The 18,867-nt window shown below is 41.0% G+C and overlaps 1 protein-coding gene across 6 annotated transcripts in view; it reads left to right on the top strand.

The window, feature by feature from the left end:
* The window catches only part of ADAM11 (ADAM metallopeptidase domain 11), a 789,906-nt gene that overhangs the window by 242,294 nt on the left and 528,745 nt on the right, over positions 1-18,867 (top strand). The window lies entirely within an intron of this gene.

The raw sequence follows: 18,867 nt of genomic DNA, 5'->3' as shown, positions 1-18,867 counted from the left end.
AGGGCTTCTTTTGGCCTTTTCCCTTTGTAGACTGTGAATCCCCACCAGATGCAGATTTTTAGGGCCCTTGTGAAGACTTCTGGTCTTTTGACTTATCCCCACCTTTCTCAGAGCCTTTAGGATCCTGCTTCTTAGTGTCACTCCCTTGGTTCTGGGTTTTCTGCCTCACCCTGGTTCTGACCCATTTGTCTGCCTTCTTTCCCAATTCTTGGAGAGAGGTCAGATCAGAGTCCACCAGGTATTGATACAACACCTGGTTTTGGCAAATATTAAGGATCTGTTCTTTCATCATAAGATTATACAATCCCTTAAAATCAGTAACTCTACTACCAACCAGCCAACACTCCAGAGCCTTGGTTGCACAATCTACAAAGTCTGTCCAGTCCTGATTCTGTGCTTTCTGGGTGTCTCTGAACTTCAACCTGTACTGCTGAGTGGTTAAGCCAAACCCATCTATTAATGCACTTTTCAGAACTTCATAGTCATCAGCATCCTCTTTGCTAACAGTGAGGAGCTTGTCTCTACCTTTATCTGAAAAAGAGAGCCACAAGATTGCTGCCCACTGTTTCTGGGGGACCTGTTGTACTCTACAGGCCCTCTCCATCGCAGTTATCCATTTGTGGATATCATCCCCACTCTGGTAGGGAGGAACAACCTTGGACAGGTTCTTATGGTCTGGAATGTAATCTCTGACTCTAGGGACACTGTTGCTGCCACCAGGGGGTTCTAATCCCTCTTTTCTAGAAGCTCTCTGGAGCTCAAAGGCTTCTTTATCTAATGCCAACTGTGTGGCCTTAAGGGCAAACCTTGCTTCCTCATACTGCAGCAGTTTGTACATTCTTTCAGTGGAGGTCTCTCTTCTATTAAAGTATGAGCTCCTCTGGTGGACAGATTATCTGCCAGAGTGATATGAGTGGTCAGAGTCCCTAGAAAGGGACCTAGCCCTCTCCTCTTCTCTGTCAGTTCTCTTAGGGAGAATTCCTCTGCCCTGTTCAGACCCATGTGGGTCTGGCCCTTCAACCACAGAGTCCTGGTCATCTTGATTTTCACCATCTGACCCAGACACTGTAATTGACCCACTCCCTGATTCAGATCTGTTAGCTCCTAGGGAAATTCAAACTCTGAAGCCTGCCTACCTGTTGGTGGTCTCGTTCGCTGGTCTGCTCTGCCGGCCAGCGCTGCTGTTGCCGCTGCGAGGGTTCCCTTGGCCGCATTTCTCCCCCGTCGCCGCCGCCATGGTACTCTGAGGACGAGAGAGAGGGGGAGACTACATTACCCAGATCTCCTAGCGGTCCCTCACGCCCTGACGCCACCTACGCGCCCGGAGGCACTCAAAAGACCGAGGCTCCCTCTGGGGAGCGGGAAATTCAAACTCTGAAGCCTGCCTACCTGTTGGTGGTCTCGTTAGCTGGTCTGCTCTGCCGGCCAGCGCTGCTGTTGCCGCTGCGAGGGTTCCCTTGGCCGCATTTCTCCCCCGTCGCCGCCGCCATGGTACTCTGAGGACGAGAGAGAGGGGGAGACTACATTACCCAGATCTCCTAGCGGTCCCTCACGCCCTGACGCCACCTACGCGCCCGGAGGTGCTCAAAAGACCCAGGCTCCTTCCGCGTCGCGGGACGCGCGCGGGCGGCGCCGGGCTAAGCCCGGGCAAAGGGCGGGCCGTCTGTGGCCGTCCGGGGCAGGAGGAGGCAGGGCTGGGCCACATCTCCTTCGTTTGCGTACTGTAAGTAGCCCGATTATGTGAAGTTGTGTGTTGCTGGGACCGAGCATACCAACTTTTGTGACAGTGATAACAAACAGTTTACAATCTCTTGAGTGAGCTCCAGAAACTGTCATTCACACTCATATACTGTTGTCCAGTTGAAAATTTTCGGGACTGAGTAATTTGAAGTGTATAGTGCCTTGGTCTGAGGATGGGGAAACGGGCTTGCACTGTGAGACAACACGATCCTACCCCCTCAACGAGCATGTCCAAACCCACATCCATAGACAGAATGTTGGAGAAAGCCTTAGGTGTAGTGGCCACTGAAATAGAACGCACTGAACGGCATCTCTCTATCACTCCAATTTTAGAGCAGACTACTCAAGTTTCTGATTCTTTAATCACCACACGATCATTAGAAACAGAGCCCCCCAAAGAACATTCCCTAATTGAGGTGATCCAGACCTTAGATTGTCCAAGAGAGGAGGCTCCCCGCTGCTTTGGTCATAAATGTAAAGAAAAAACCAAATACATTACGAAACCAGCTATAAAAAAAAGCAAGGGACAGGCCGTGTCCTTGGAGAAGGGGAATCAAGGTAGGCCTACTGAGGCTGATATTGCAATTGCAAATGTTCAACCTGAGTGGGTCACTGCACTGATGACGAATCTGCAACTGCAGATAAGACTCATCATTAAAGAAGAAATAACCCCTGTACTAGCAAGGTTGGATAGCCTGTTATCAACGTGGAATGCACGGGCACAAAATCAAGAAACGTCAATCAATATCAATAATGAAAGGAGTAGGGCGAATGTCCCGGCCCCAATGAGCAATAAGCAATTTGGGTCGACCTTAGCAACTAAGGCCCCCTCCAACATGACCCCACAGGGAATATCTGTTGATGACAGGGTGGGTTCTGTCCTTAATGCGGGTTGTAGTCTGGCCCCAACCAACTTGGCGTCCCAGCTTCGACCGCAAACGACATTAGAGGTCACACGTAGACGGGGGCCGGTCGAAACTCTCCCAAATCCAGATTACAACGATTTTGTTCCAAACATTCAAACACAGGGTCCCCCAACTATCAATCTACCACCCGAGTCTGCACCTTATGTTTTGATTCTAGCAGGAACCCCTGCTCTAAGGGAAGGTACATTTGAATCTCATGAAGAGCTAAAATATAAAACCCTCCATTGGCTTGCTAATCACAGTAACTTTAGCTATGAGTATACCCATGAGATCTTGACCACAAGAAGGGTAGGATGGATTGGTAAACACCAAAAGGACATTCAAGGAGACTGTGTAATAATTAATTTTAGGAATTCATGTATCATTGAGCATATTCTAGCGACAGAGCACGGAAAAAACAGGGGGTCCATTATTCTACTTCCTCTGGGATATTTCTACCCCCCGATAAGGCCTCTCTACCAAAAACATCTATTCCAGCCAAAAAGGAGAGCTCCTTTTACAAAGATGGATCCTCCCAAACCGGCTCAATTGTTTTATAATTATCCAATTTTTAACATCCCCACCAGTAATAGGTATAGTTCACTTGAAGGCGTGGATTGACATGGGGACCCAGACATTATCACCAATGTGGGAACAGATATGACAACACCCGATTCTGAGCTCCAGGATAGGATAATAGGGATGATCTCTAAAACTCGGGAAGAACAAGTTAAAGTGAGTGAGAGCGGTTCCAGCAACTTAAGTTTTTCTTCTCTGTGTTGCGATCTTTCTGAACCCATAGATCGCCCGAGTCACCTTGTTTGTAATCCTATTGCCAGTGTAGAACCATTAAATGCTCCCCCATATAAAATAGCTATGTTACCGTATAAGAACTCATCTATAGCCGAAATTACTAGGGTTTTATCTTGGAACATAGCGGGATTGACCAGTAAACTTGATGATCCTGAGTGGGGTACGTTCATTGATGGGTTTGAATTCTGCATGTTCCAAGAAACCTGGGCAAGAAAAGAGGTTCTTAAACTAGGATATGCCAGTTTTAACATCCTGGCATCCTCGAGGGGAAAAGGAAGACCCTCTGGGGGTCTTATTATTTGGGTACGTTCCCATCTGGGGTGCTCTGCAACCGTAATAGACACAGGCTCTAATGATATTTTATGTGTCAGGTTACAGTTTCCGGCTAGGCCCCCTGTTGTTTTAATAAATGTATACTCACGCCCGTCTCCAAAAGGTATTGAATCCAATACTTTGGAGGAATTAACTACCTTCCTTGGTACCATTGATACCAACCAGTTGATCATATTAGGTGGGGATTTTAATTGCCAATTTGAACCGCTGGAAGGCTTGCCACTGGATGGTTTGTATGATGAGGACCAGTTTTTAAAAATCCCAGAGTCAGGGTGCCCCAAAGTAAAAATTTGGTCCCCTTTGGCGATCCAGATGAGTTGTCTCACTATGAGGCATAGTCTTCGTGCCTGTAATGGGAGAGCAACATCTGTGACATCGAATAGCCACACATTCTATAGCAAGAACAAGGGGTCTATATTAGATTATATTTTAATTAATTCACATTTTTGGGACATGGTGCTGGATTTTAAGATAATTCCCCGCACTGACAGCGATCATTCCGCCCTTGTGGTGGAACTTAAAGCGCTGAACAAAGGGAGTTTGCAGGATATGGGTAACCCCCTTGACCCTAGGCTTGTGGTCTCCCACTGTAGAAAGAGAGTGAAATGGTCTAATTTTATCCAATCAGAAACAAAAATTGCCACTTTATACGATGCCTTGCTCCCAGTTTTTATAGATGCGTCCAACCTGTCGAACTTGACTAAAGAGAGTCTAGACCTTCAGCAGGCCCAATTAAATTTTGATAAACTAGGTAAAATTACCTATGATTTCTTTTTCCCAACAAAAAAATGGAAAAAAGATAAGCAGCCTATCCATCCTTGGTATAATAGCTCCTGCCGTAAGGCAAAAAAGGAATTGGTATTGATAGAGATCTGGGTGTATATAATATCCCTACTTCCACAGATAGAGTAATCTCACAGTTACACGCACATACATTCTTCATACACTAGGGCCCATTTCACTAACATACGTTCAAATACTCTACCAGTAAAAACCTGTGGAAAGAAAAACTCCTAAACACCCTGCATCTATATCAGGTCGATAAGATCTGGTTATTGAGACTGCCCTTAAACATAATTTAAACAATCTATACAATAATAATCAAAATAGGATACTCAATAATTTACAAGAAATAATAACCAACACCATATTCAAAATTATATTGCTTTATCTAAAATTAGTCAAAGAAAATCAATCAGAATAAATCATTTTTCTCATAGTTACCTATTCTAGCTAAATGTCAGAACGGGTCAGGACAAGTCTCTCGGTAAAGTCTCACAAGACGAAGTCCTCTCAGCAACGATCTTCACCAACGCAGATTCGGAACGCGGTAAAGGCAAATGGCAAGTGGCAAAAACCCTCTCTAGGCTAACAATTCTTATAGTAAATCAAACAAAGGAAAATATAATTTGTATTGACTTCTTCCGTCAAACCTCTGAGCAAAGCGAGAAGGAAAGGATGTAGCATCGCTACATTTGAAAATCTCCGCTCAGGAAAAATCACAAAATAAACATAACGGAACAGGAACCAAAAAATACATTTGTATCTTGTAGTTTCCACGTCTCCTCGGCAATGAGATCATAGTTCAGAGTCTTTCTTTAAAGCTCCTTTGTTTCTCAAAATTGCCAAGGACGCTTCATTTCATTTGGAGATCGCCCAAAACTGCTGCTGTCCTCACGGAAAGTTTTAACCAGGCAAAGCAAGGACTGTGGTCAGCTGACTTCAGGACCATATTCAGCAAGGCTCTCTCTCATCACAGTTTTCTACTCGAGGCCAGGTTTTACATGTCGGCCATCTTTATTTAGGCCACAATAGGCCACAATAGACCATCTTAATTAAAAGAAACAAAAACAACGTTACCACAGAATAGTGATTGAACAGTGTTAACCCCACTAATACCCTTATGTGTATGCAATTATCTAGCTCTTGCAACATAGGAAAGCATTAATTCGAAAAGCGTTTTGTGCTTAAAAAATAAAACAACACACAGCAATCTTTAAACATGTAAACACGCACATTATTATTAAACAGCACACTTATGCATTCCCACGTGTAATTCTCTCTTGTTAAAACAAACGAGTTGATTAGTATAAACACTTACACAAGACAAATAATTAATAATTAATAATTAATAAATTAATATAACAAATAGACATGCCAGAGCTTCAAAACCCAGTTAATTGTCAAACTGAAAACTCTGCTCTAGCAATCCCCCCTTTGGTGATTTTATCACCAAATAAACCCAAAAAAAAAAAATTAGTGAAAATGTAGTCCCATTTTAGGAGAAATCGGAAATGTCTTTTCCTCCTTACACAACACTACACACCAGTCACTCTTTCATCATCCCTCTTTGTTTCCAAATAAACACTCTCCCTCAATTCTTCTAATTCAATTTCTTGTGGTTCTCTTTTCAACCTTTTGTTTTTCTTCTCTTTATTCAATTTCTTCTTCCCTCCCCTGTTTTTACAACACACACACACTAATCTCAGTATCAATAAAGCAATAATTATACAAGTTAAAGGAAACAATATTCTACCTATAATAGTACTACCTATTTTTGCAATAAAATCTTTAACAGCTATCACCTTATTAGCTATTTTAGTCCATAAACTCTCAGCTTCAAGTGGTACTAATTCTTCATGCAAATCAGTAATATTTTTAATATAGACCTTCAGGTCTTTGCTTTCGTCTGGAATGTAAGTGCAACAATGTTGAACTTTCAGCATTCCACAAACTCCACCCTCCTTGGCCAATAAAATATCAAGGGCAAGTCGATTTTGCATTGACATGGCACGTACGGCACTTAATTCCGTATTCACTAAAAGAAACCCTCCAGCGGTATTTGTCGATAAGCGATCCACCACTGTTGACAGTTTCCGAATTCCATAAGCATTTAAAGAAATTCCCACTGCTGGAATTAAAACCCCAAAAATATCACCCACTATTTCAGACCAAGTTTCTCTCTTGAAACGCATTAGTAAATTAATATGTTCTACATCTCTTATTTTATCTATATGGAAAATCTTTGGAAAAACCAGGCCCACATAACACGTGCCATACCAATGGTCAGGCAACTTGTAATAAGCCTTGTTCCCACAAACATAATACACTCCTGGAAAAACTGTATCTTCTCCACCTCTGAAACCCCAACCTGTTGCAATGAAGTATGTATCATGGCACTCACTAGTCCCAACAAAATATGTATCATATTGAGATTTCCTCCTTGTAATGCATAGCTTACCCTTCTGTGGTACATCTAGAGCTAAAGTTGGACTAGCCCCATTTCTCAATTCTTTTCCCATCTCAATGTCCCAAATTGTCTCACTCACTTTATATTTCCCTGCTTTCTCATGCATGTTCAATCTCCTTTCCTCTACCATATCCAGGAAAGCTTTCTCCTCTTCTCTCAAACTGCAAGTTAAATTATTCTTAAAAATGTAATCTAATGTTAATCCTTTCTCTTCAATAAAAATTTCACCAAAAGTGTTAGCTTCTTTAGCTGGATTCAGGTCTTTGTTCATTGGCAAATGCCCAAAAATACTATCTCTGTTAGACATCTTATAATCTATTTTCCCTAACAAATATAAAACACTACTTAATATACTACATGAAATACCATATGTAGCTGGCAAATGATGATAAGTAACACCCTCTGAAACGGATGCAGGTAATTGCATACAAACGTAGCAATCCCTAACTTCCATTGTTTTCACATATTCGTACAACAACTTCGAAAAAACATTACTAGAAAAATTATTAATTGACCTATCTTTGTGTATGTAAGTATTACTAATTCTAGTCAAAACTACTTTTTGCAAATTCTTCTCTATATCTGTCATATTTTCTGTATGCATCTCAAATGTAACTTTAAAAGTAACTACTAAAACTAAAACTCCCCACAGTAGCATTAATAATCCAGTACAGCAGCAGCACATTCTACACCATCTTTTAAAGAAGGCACATCTACTTTGATTATTCTCTATGTTAGCCATTTTACTACTTTGACCTTGTCTTTTGACTTAGCCTCTACTACTCCACTACTATTATTTCTTTGGATTACTTCAGACAACTGAATTTCAGACTTTCTCTTTTCACTTTTCCTCCAAGTGATTTCTCAGTTCACTCAATTTGGATATTCATCAGTTTTCACTCCTACTTCTTCAGTAACATCAAATTGTATCAGATCATCAACAACATCTTGTGCATCTGACTCATCTCCAATGTCAGTCAAGATAACTTTTAAGATTCCTTCTTTTTCCTCAACCACTTTTCTCAAGATCCCCTCCGGATTATCTCGAGTCACTGTTTCTTCTTCTCCTTCTTCAGACAGTGCCACATAAGACCATTCCGGTGATCTGTACTTTTGGTTGGGTCTTCTTATTCTTTTTATTTCCTCAGGTTCTCTTGATTCTTCTTGCTCCTTTCTTTTTACTTCATTTTGACTCGATACTTCATTCACTTGTTCAGCTTTTGATGTATTTGTTCTTATTACTCTGTATCTCAATCTTTTTACTCTGTTGTTAGGCCAACGATCTCCTTTTATCACCTTTTTCGGCCTAATTTCTTTATTATTTTACTTCTCCAATCCAAGTTCTCTTTCTCAGAACTCGACCCTCTGTTTGTTCATTCTCACTCTCATCCAATTCTGTTTCAAGTGCCTTCTGTTTTCGTTTTCTATCAGTTTTCTTTTCTTCCACAGTTTCTTTCACCACTATTTGAGACTTCCCTACTCCTGTCCCTCCTCGGGTCTCCGACACGCAATCTTCTTGCTGTCTACTTGTCCCTTCACCTAGCTTGTCAAGAATGTTCCCTACACCTCCTCGGGGGTCTTCCGCAATCTGTCCCTCTCTATCTTTTTCTGACCCTGTTTCTTCAGGTATAATCTCAAGTGGTTCTTCAGTCTCCTCCTCTTCTGATTCAGGAGTAATCTCTGTGGAATTGCTCTTTTCTTTTCTTTTTTCTTCACTGCTTTTTGAAATTTCAGGCTCTCTTACAGAATCTGATCTCCTTTCTAAGACTCCCAATGGTTCTCTTGGAGCTTTTTCTGCTTCTTTTCTCACTGGTTCTGGGTCTTCATCATCACTGGAATCCGATTCTTCAAAGTACTCTTTACCAGTTCCCTCTTTTGGGTTTGGAACTCTCAGAGTATGACTTGCATGCACCCAGTTTTTCACACCAGCACATTTCACTGCAGTTGTCGTAGTTAGAATGACTTGTCTCGGCCTTCCCCACCTTGGAACTAAGCAATTTCTTCTTCTGTGCACCTTAATCCTCACCCAGTCTCCTGGACTCAGATCATGAGCTTGCTTCTTCTCAAGTGTGGTAGCTTCTTCTCCAACCTGGTGAAACACAGAATGAACTGCGTCAGCCAGGCCTTTACAGTAATCCAAAATCATGTCATCAGTTATTGTCATCAACTTATTGACAGGTACAAATGCATGGCGCATTGCACGTCCCATGATTATTTCGTGCGGACTTAAACCAGTAGTTCTATCTGGAGTAGATCTAATAGTCATTAGCACTAGAGGCAAGACGTCCGGCCATTTCATGCCAGTGGCTAAGCACATTTTACCAATTCTGTTTTTGATTGTGCCATTTATCTGCTCAACCACACCAGAAGCCTCTGGTCTGTATGCACAATGTAGCTTCTGCTGTATGCTTAATGCTTCACAAATCAAACTCATGAGTTCATTATAGAAGTGTTCACCTCTATCAGACTCAATCGTTACTGGAAACCCGTACCTAGGAATCAACTCCCTTAACAGTAATTTTGCCACTGTTACTCCATCATTTCTCCTAGTCGGATAAGCTTCAACCCATCTTGAAAACAAACAAACTACCACTAGAACATACCTCAGTCTATTCACTTGGGGCATTTCAATGAAATCAATCTGCATTCTTGTAAAAGGACCTCCTTCTCTGCCTATTGTTCCCAGACTCACCACTGTCTTTTTCCCAGTGTTAAATTGCTGACAAATCAAACACCTTTGACAGATGCTCTCTGCAATTGTCCTGAACTTTGCATTGTACCAGGTCTGCTTGAACGACCTAATCATCGCATCCCTCCCCAAATGTCCCTGGCCATGATACATCCTTGCCATTGACGACAAAATGGAGTTTGGCATTACTGGTCTGCCATCCCTATAGACCCAAACATGGTCTGTTTCTCTTGGGGCACATCCTGCCTTAATCCAATCTTTTTTCTCTTCCTCTCCTGCCTCATCCTGCAACTGCTTCACTTCATCCCATGTCTCTAAGGCATTAGTAAACATCACAGAGCAAAAAGACATTTCCCCCTCTCGTTCCCTATTAATAGACTGATTGGATTTCACACAGTATTGAGCAATGTCATTCGCATAACGGTTTCCAACCGTTAAAAAATCCTCCCCTTGTCCATGGGCAGCACACTTTACAACTGCTAACTCCTTAGGCAGCTGTATCGCCTCAAGTAATTTCCCAATCACTTCAGCATTCTTTATTGGAGTTCCACTCGATGTCAAGAAACCTCTTTGTAGCCAAAGCTGGCCAAAATCATGCACCACTCCAAATCCATACTGACTATCAGTCATCACAGTCGTCCTCAAATCTTTCCCAATTTCACAAGCTTTTGTCAATGCCACCAATTCAGCAACTTGTGCAGATTTCACTCCTTTCAATGGTGATGCTTCCATAACCTCTGAAACTTTGCACACCGCATATGCTACACATAGCACACCATCATCATTTCTCAGGCATGAACCATCCACAAACAACACATGATCACTCTCATGTAAGGGAAGATCCCTTATGTCTGGTCTCGGTTTTGTACAGTAATCAAGCACATCCAAACAATCATGATCATCTTCTGTTTTCACACCCACATTTTCAATATCCGGCAAAAGTATCGCTGGATTCACATTTACACATCTCTCAAGAGTCACATTCGATGCTCCTAGAATCACTTTCTCATATTTAGTCAACCGACTATGTGACATGTACTGAGTTCTGCTTCTTGTCAAAAGAATTGCCACATTGTGAGGTACGAATACCCTTACAGGATATCCCATTATGATTCCCTCACTCTGTTCTAGACTCCTGCATGTTGCAGCCACAGATTTCAGACAACCTGGTAAACCCACAGCTACAGGGTCAAGTGTCGATGAGAAGTACGCAATAGGCCTTCTCAGTAATCCATGCTTCTGAATTAACACTGAAAGTGCACATCCATTTCTCTCACTGCAGTACAACTCAAACTCCTTTTCGTAGTCAGGCATACCCAAAGCTGGAGCCTCACACATTCTATTTTTAAGCTCTTCAAATGCTGCCATTTGTTCTCCATCTAGTTCCAATGGGTCTGTCATCTCACTTTTTGTCAGTTTAATCAGTGGCTTTGCTATCAGCGAAAAATTAATTATCCACTGACGACAATAACCCACCATCCCCAGAAACATCCTCACTTCTCTCTGGGTCTTTGGGGCTTTCATTTCCCTGATGATTCTGATTCTGTCATCAGTCACTTTTCTCAGACCTTTTTCAATATTGTGTCCAAGATAATGCAACTCTTTCTTGCAAAATTGCAATTTGGCTGGAGATACCTTTAACCCTCCATCTGCCAGATGATTCAGTAAAGCTATTGTATCTACTTCACAAGCTTCTCGTGTCTTTGATGCCACAAGTAGGTCATCAATATATTGTACTAGTACTGAATTTTCAGGCATGATCAAACTCTCCAACGATTTTTTCAACAACTGATTGAATATCGAAGGACTCTCTGTATACCCCTGTGGGATTCGACACCATGCTAAAATACGCTGGCCAAACCTAAATGCAAAAATTGGCTGGCTATCATGATGCAATGGAATTGAAAAGAACGCATGACACAAATCAATCACTGTATACCACTCAGCATCATGTGGAATCTGATACAGGATCACTGATGGATTTGGCACAATAGGACAACATGCCACCACAATTTGATTAACTTTTCTCAGATCCTGTACGATCCTAAATTTCCCATTAGGCTTCTTTAGCCCCATTATCGGTGAATTACACGGACTACTCAGTAGTTCTCTCAGGACTCCCTGCTGAATCATTTTCTCAATTATAGGAGTTATTCCTTCAATTATTTCTGGTGTCATTTTGTACTGAGGAATGTTAGGATATGTAATTCCCTCTTTCACTGCAATTTTTACTGGATCTACATTATTCATCAATCCCACATCCTCTCCAGTAAAATCCCATATTGTACTTTTCACTGTGTCCCTCAGCTCTCTAGGCAAATCCTCTGGATCAAACACAGCAAATGCACCAATTAACTCACTTTCCCTATTTTCTAGAGTCACTCGGTACAAAACATCCTCATCTGGTGTTTCAAAAGCTATTCCATCCGGTGTACAAAAAATTGTGCAGTTCATCTTGCACAACAGATCCCTACCTAACAGGTTCACTGGACTCGTGTCACAGACAATAAATCTGTGCATGTCTGAAAATTTCCCTATCTGTACTCTTACTGGTTCCGTAAGACGTGTTCTGATTTGTGTATTGGCTACACCAACTACTTGGATTGCTTCATCCGAGAGAGGAAGATTTCTAACATCTGTTGACCTGACAGTTGATCTTGTCGCACCTGTGTCTACTAAAAAAGTAACACTCTCTTCATTTATTTTCCCATCTACAAATGGTCCTGCCTGGTCTATTTCTAGAGTTGCACCAAGTATGCACTCTTCCTCCTCTCTTCGGCACCGTCAATAATCACCCTCAGATTCACTCCCTTCATTCTTTAACAAGTACTGTTGTACCTGATTAGAACGCTTTGGTTTGTTTACCTGTTCATCATTGTAGAATCCTGAATCCTGATTATACTTTTGTGCTCCTCTATTCTGCGGCAAGGGCGGTTTTGGCTCTTGACTCTGCTGTCTCACAACTTTCTGCTGTTGCTGCTGTTGATTTTTCCCCTCGTTCTGCACCTGTTGATTCAAGGAATTTCCCTCATTATTCACTAATGGTGGATTGGTACACTCCGATCTCCAATGCCCCAATTGGCCACAGTTGTGACAAGGAAACTTCTTTTTTGCTTCCTCAAGATTCCCCTTTCCTTTCCCTGCATATCTAGGTCTATTCCCTGCATTATTTCCTGGATTATTCGCCTGTTCCATCAACTGTGCTTCCTGTCTTTCTGCAACTTTCACTTGTGCCCACATTGCTTTCTCTTTCAGCTTTCTTTGTTTTGCTTCAATTTCATCACTGAAGTATTTAGCATGTCTCAGAATCTCATCTATTTTCTTACTCTGCCAATCCACTGTGTGCTCACGAATTCTCTCACCAATTTCAGGTCTCAGGCCATATACAAATCTGTATACAAAATGACTCAAATCTTTGTCACCCAGGTGTTCATCTCCACTGAATTGTTTAAACGCCAGTATCAGCCTCTCGTAAAAAGCATGAACTGATTCTTTTGCTTCCTGTTGTGTTCTATCTATTTTTACCCAGTCTGTCTCTTTTGCAGGTACTTTACTCTTCAGGTATACCATCACCTGATCGTACTTTCTCATTACCTCTGGATCTGGTGCTCCTGTTCTTGGATCTCTTGGATATTCCTCAGTAGGCCAACTCACAACTATTTTACACTCAGTCCACAAGTCAGCTGGAACAATTATATCAAACAGACTATTCAGGTCAATCCACAGCACTTTTGACAATTTCACAAACCTATCTACCTGCCTATACCACTCGACGGGCTTTTCTCTCAATCGAGGGAAATCATTCGTAAATGATAAAATATCCTGTCTGGTCCATGGAACATGTACATATCCTCCTCCAGGTATTTCTCTCATAGGATAATTATCCACTGGTTTCTCTTTTTCTCTCACTGGAAATGCTGAATAAGTTGTTCTATCTTCAGATTCCTCTCTTTTCTTATACCACCTATCCTTCCATTTTTCTACATCTCCCCATCTTCGCAATAATGCAACCATTTCTTTAATCTGTCCTGTTCTACCAGTTGCATTCAAATTTTCAATATCCTTTTCTGAAAAATCCATCCTGTAGGTTTTTTGCAAAGCTTTAACTTTATCAATGTCAACTCCCTGCTCATTCGCTATTGCTCTTAACCTGTCATGTGTATTTCTCGCTCTCCAGGTAATGTTTTTACACATGAACATTAATTCACCATCATGATGACTTTTAAGAATTTCTGTTGGAACTGTCCAGGTAACAAGCTCTTCTAATTCTACACGTAACCTAGCCACATCAATTGCTTGTGAATCTTTATCCTTTTTCTGAAGAACTTTCATCCAATCATTCAAATCTTCAGCTGTTATTGCAGTAGTTTTTCTCACTGGAACCACTCTCTTTTGCGGTTCTAAAATTGGCATCCCTGAACAACTAGCTTCACTAGCATCTAATATTTCACTACATGTGTCATGTCTGGATTGTCTCAGGTCACTACTTTCTGTCCTTTTTCCTGAATCTCCTGAAGGACCAACTGAACTTATCAAATTATTCCCAACATATGGAATCACCAAACCATTTTCACCTATTCTCTGCTTGTCAAACACAGGCATAACCGGACCTATTGTTACAGGCACCGTAACAGCTTCCAGATTCTTCGTTAACTCCCTAATCTTTTCAGTCAGCTCTGTTGTAGTTCTGGCTAATTCTCTTGCATTTTCGTCACCACTTCGATTCACTTTCTCCCTGAAAGAATTACCACTTCTCGATTCAGATGTCACATTTTCTGTCTCAATGATACAAACTGTATCTCTTATTGGAGAAACAACTGGTGTACTCTCATCTGGTTCTGGTCTATATGGAGGTGGTCTTTTGTAAATCATGTCATTCAAGACCTCATCCTCATATTCATTAACTCCATATCTTCTCATTTCTGATTCAGGAACCCTCTCTGCTCCTTCTTCAACTGTTCTCATTGGATATAATCCCTCTGACATACTAGCATCTCGCCACCTTTTCATTCGATCATGATGAGTCTCACGATCATGTCTCCTCCCAAACATGTACCTGTACTGTCCTTCAGATCTCTGTTTTTCTCGCTCATGTACTTCCTCTTCCCATTCCACTAAAGCCTCAAGCTGTGTAGGTCTTGGTTTCGGGTCAAGACATAACATCTTTTCCCGTAAATTTCTCAACACGGCCAAATTAAATGAACCATGTTCTGGAAATGCTAGAACACCATCCTCTTTGGTATACCTAACCCAATTCTCCAACCATATACAGGTATGATACCCATATCTTGCAGCCATGTAGGATGCAGGTGTTTTCGGTGGAGGTAACAATTCACCCTCTCTCGTCTTAACATCTTTATCCTTGTTAAACCACTTTTTAATTTTTCCAAAGAATGTTTTCTTCTTTTTCTCTTCTTGGTAATACATTTTAGTTTTTACCAAAACTTCTACTCTTTTCCTGTATTATAAATATACAATACAGATTTTCAACCAATAACAGCGCGACTCACACTAACGCACCAATCCTGGAGCGTCTACGTCACTAGAATAGCTCTTCCAATCCTTGCGCGGCTCACACCAACGCACCAATCCCAGCGCGAACACTATTCTGATCTATTATCCAATCAGAGCGCGGTCTTCCTGACGTCAGCAGTCGCTGCAGTCGCTTGTCTCCTGTCTCCTGTCACTCGTCTACCCCTCCTTTACAAAATCTTTTCAGTAGACTTCGTGTCAAAATTTCTACAAAATCTATTAGTTACAACATATAAACATCTCCATTGTCTGCTTCGCTAACCATAGAATAGTAAAAGAAATCTATTTCACAAGAACCATCAAACTTTCATACATCTCTTAACTGTTTCCTCCAGGACTTATCCAAAGAGTCTTACAATCAATTAAATGTATATGCATTCACGCACATTCATACAAGAAAATATAGTACATACACACAGAATCCTGCTTCCCGAGAACAGCGAACAATCTGCTCTACTACAGAATTATAACACACATTAACCAAAGCAGCTTACCCTGCCCAGTTCCTCAAACAAGCTCAGAGAATACCTATTACTCCTCCCGCGATAAGCTTTAACGGTAAACCTTACGGATCCCTGGGACTTAAGACCAGAGTTTCAAAGATAACGTTCACTACCATACACACTCCTTAAATACCAGAAATATATTCTAATAGTAACATACAATAATGTCACTGATTCCGAACTCAGACAATGTGAATTTTCCTGCATACATACAGGACCAACAATCCCGTCTTTCCCGAGAGCAGCATATACTTCCCTCTGCCCTACTACGGAACTGCTACCAGCTTCCAAGTTCCAGAAGCACTACATATAACTCAACATGACAACTCCAACATATAGTATTAGTACATATACCAACATCAATAATCAATATGTAATCTAATCAAATCAAGACAATCATCAATAACCATCCTACTCTGCTACCAGGAAATTGATAGAGATCTGGGTGTATATAATATCCCTACTTCCACAGATAGAGTAATCTCACAGTTACACGCACATACATTCTTCATACACTAGGGCCCATTTCACTAACATACGTTCAAATACTCTACCAGTAAAAACCTGTGGAAAGAAAAACTCCTAAACACCCTGCATCTATATCAGGTCGATAAGATCTGGTTATTGAGACTGCCCTTAAACATAATTTAAACAATCTATACAATAATAATCAAAATAGGATACTCAATAATTTACAAGAAATAATAACCAACACCATATTCAAAATGATATTGCTTTATCTAAAATTAGTCAAAGAAAATCAATCAGAATAAATCATTTTTCTCATAGTTACCTATTCTAGCTAAATGTCAGAACGGGTCAGGACAAGTCTCTCGGTAAAGTCTCTCAAGACGAAGTCCTCTCAGCAACGATCTTCACCAACGCAGATTCGGAACGCGGTAAAGGCAAATGGCAAGTGGCAAAAACCCTCTCTAGGCTAACAATTCTTATAGTAAATCAAACAAAGGAAAATATAATTTGTATTGACTTCTTCCGTCAAACCTCTGAGCAAAGCGAGAAGGAAAGGATGTAGCATCACTACATTTGAAAATCTCCGCTCAAGAAAAATCACAAAATAAACATAACGGAACAGGAACCAAAAAATACATTTGTATCTTGTAGTTTCCACGTCTCCTCGGCAATGAGATCATAGTTCAGAGTCTTTCTTTAAAGCTCCTTTGTTTCTCAAAATTGCCAAGGACGCTTCATTTCATTTGGAGATCGCCCAAAACTGCTGCTGTCCTCACGGAAAGTTTTAACCAGGCAAAGCAAGGACTGTGGTCAGCTGACTTCAGGACCATATTCAGCAAGGCTCTCTCTCATCACAGTTTTCTACTCGAGGCCAGGTTTTACATGTCGGCCATCTTTATTTATGCCACAATAGGCCACAATAGACCATCTTAATTAAAAGAAACAAAAACAACGTTAGCACAGCATAGTGATTGAACAGTGTTAACCCCACTAATACCCTTATGTGTATGCAATTATCTAGCTCTTGCAACATAGGAAAGCATTAATTCGAAAAGCGTTTTGTGCTTAAAAAATAAAACAACACACAGCAATCTTTAAACATGTAAACACGCACATTATTATTAAACAGCACACTTATGCATTCCCACGTGTAATTCTCTCTTGTTAAAACAAACGAGTTGATTAGTATAAACACTTACACAAGACAAATAATTAATAATTAATAAATTAATATAACAAATAGACATGCCAGAGCTTCAAAACCCAGTTAATTTTCAAACTGAAAACTCTGCTCTAGCAGTATCAGCCATTAAAAATAAAGATCGTTCTTCAATAAGGATGGCTAGAGCACGCTACAAAATAGTTATAAATAAAACAAAACAAAGCTGGGAAGTAGAAAACTGGGCTACCATGAAAATCGCTTTGGGTGATAGAGACATGAGGACCTTCTGGGGAATAGTCAATTCAGGCACAACTACTTTACGCAGTGCGGTCGAACCAAATTTAGATGAACAGACCTGGCGGACCCACTTCGAAACCTTGTATGCCAAGGAACCTGAAGTTGCCCATGCTTATGGCTGTGATCCACCAACCTCTGGCCCAGTGATTAACGAAGATTTAAATCCTTTATTCGAAGATGATCTGATATTGACCATCTCTATAAAGGAAATAAATACCGCATTAGCTAGTATAGCTCCGGGCAAAGCCCCAGGGTTAGACAAGATACCCGGTGATCTATTTAAAAGCGAATCTGTTATTTGGGCTCCTTATCTTTGGATGCTTTTTAATTCAATTATGCAAGGCATGAAGATCCCTAAAAGCTGGTTAGGTGCGGAAATAATTCCGATTTTTAAAAAGGGTTCCCCACTTCTCCCCACCAATTACAGACCCATAAGTTTAATAGACATCTCCCAAAGTTTTTTTGCGAGAGTTCTCCTCCTCAGACTACAGTCCTGGATGGAGGAGAGGGACATCTTGTCTATCCTCCAGGCCGGGTTCAGAGAAAAATTATCAACTCTGGACCAAGTCTTAAGACTGCAATTATTATACTGGAAAACTGTGTGCCTGCAGGGGGGTAGTCTTTTTTTAATATTTGTTGATCTAAGATCAGCATTTGATCTGGTCCCAAGGGAGAAATTATGGTCTGTTTTAGGTAGGATGGGGGTTCCTGTTTATTTAATAGATCTTTTTAAACGTTTGCATGAATGTAATTATGCCCAAATTAGGTATGGGAAGGATGGAAATCTCACTGCTCCTATTCCAATCAATCGTGGAGTTAGACAGGGTTGTGTTCTTGCACCAACCCTGTTTAGTCTCTACATTAATGGCCTAATTGATACCCTGTCTGCAGCAAAAGACCTAGATGCCCCCAAGCTAGCCACTCGTAGAATTTCAGCCATGATGTTTGCCGACGACACCCTTTTGGTTGCCAAATCATCCATGGGGATACAGAATGTTTTGGATAAATTTGAGGAGTTCTGTAAGGATCGTGGTTTAGAAATAAACCTTCAAAAAACTAAATTCATGGCATTTAATTGCCCAAAAAGTACACGTCCCAATCCATACCTAAATGGTAAACCCCTTGAAAGGGTGTCATCTTTTGTGTATCTTGGACTTACAATAACCGAGTCT

The sequence above is a fragment of the Triturus cristatus genome, chromosome 1_1 (genome assembly GCF_964204655.1).
Source record: "Triturus cristatus chromosome 1_1, aTriCri1.1, whole genome shotgun sequence".
NCBI classification, from domain to species: domain Eukaryota; kingdom Metazoa; phylum Chordata; class Amphibia; order Caudata; family Salamandridae; genus Triturus; species Triturus cristatus.
The sequence above is the reverse complement of the archived record's forward strand: the minus strand, read 5'-3'. Positions and strand labels throughout refer to the sequence as shown.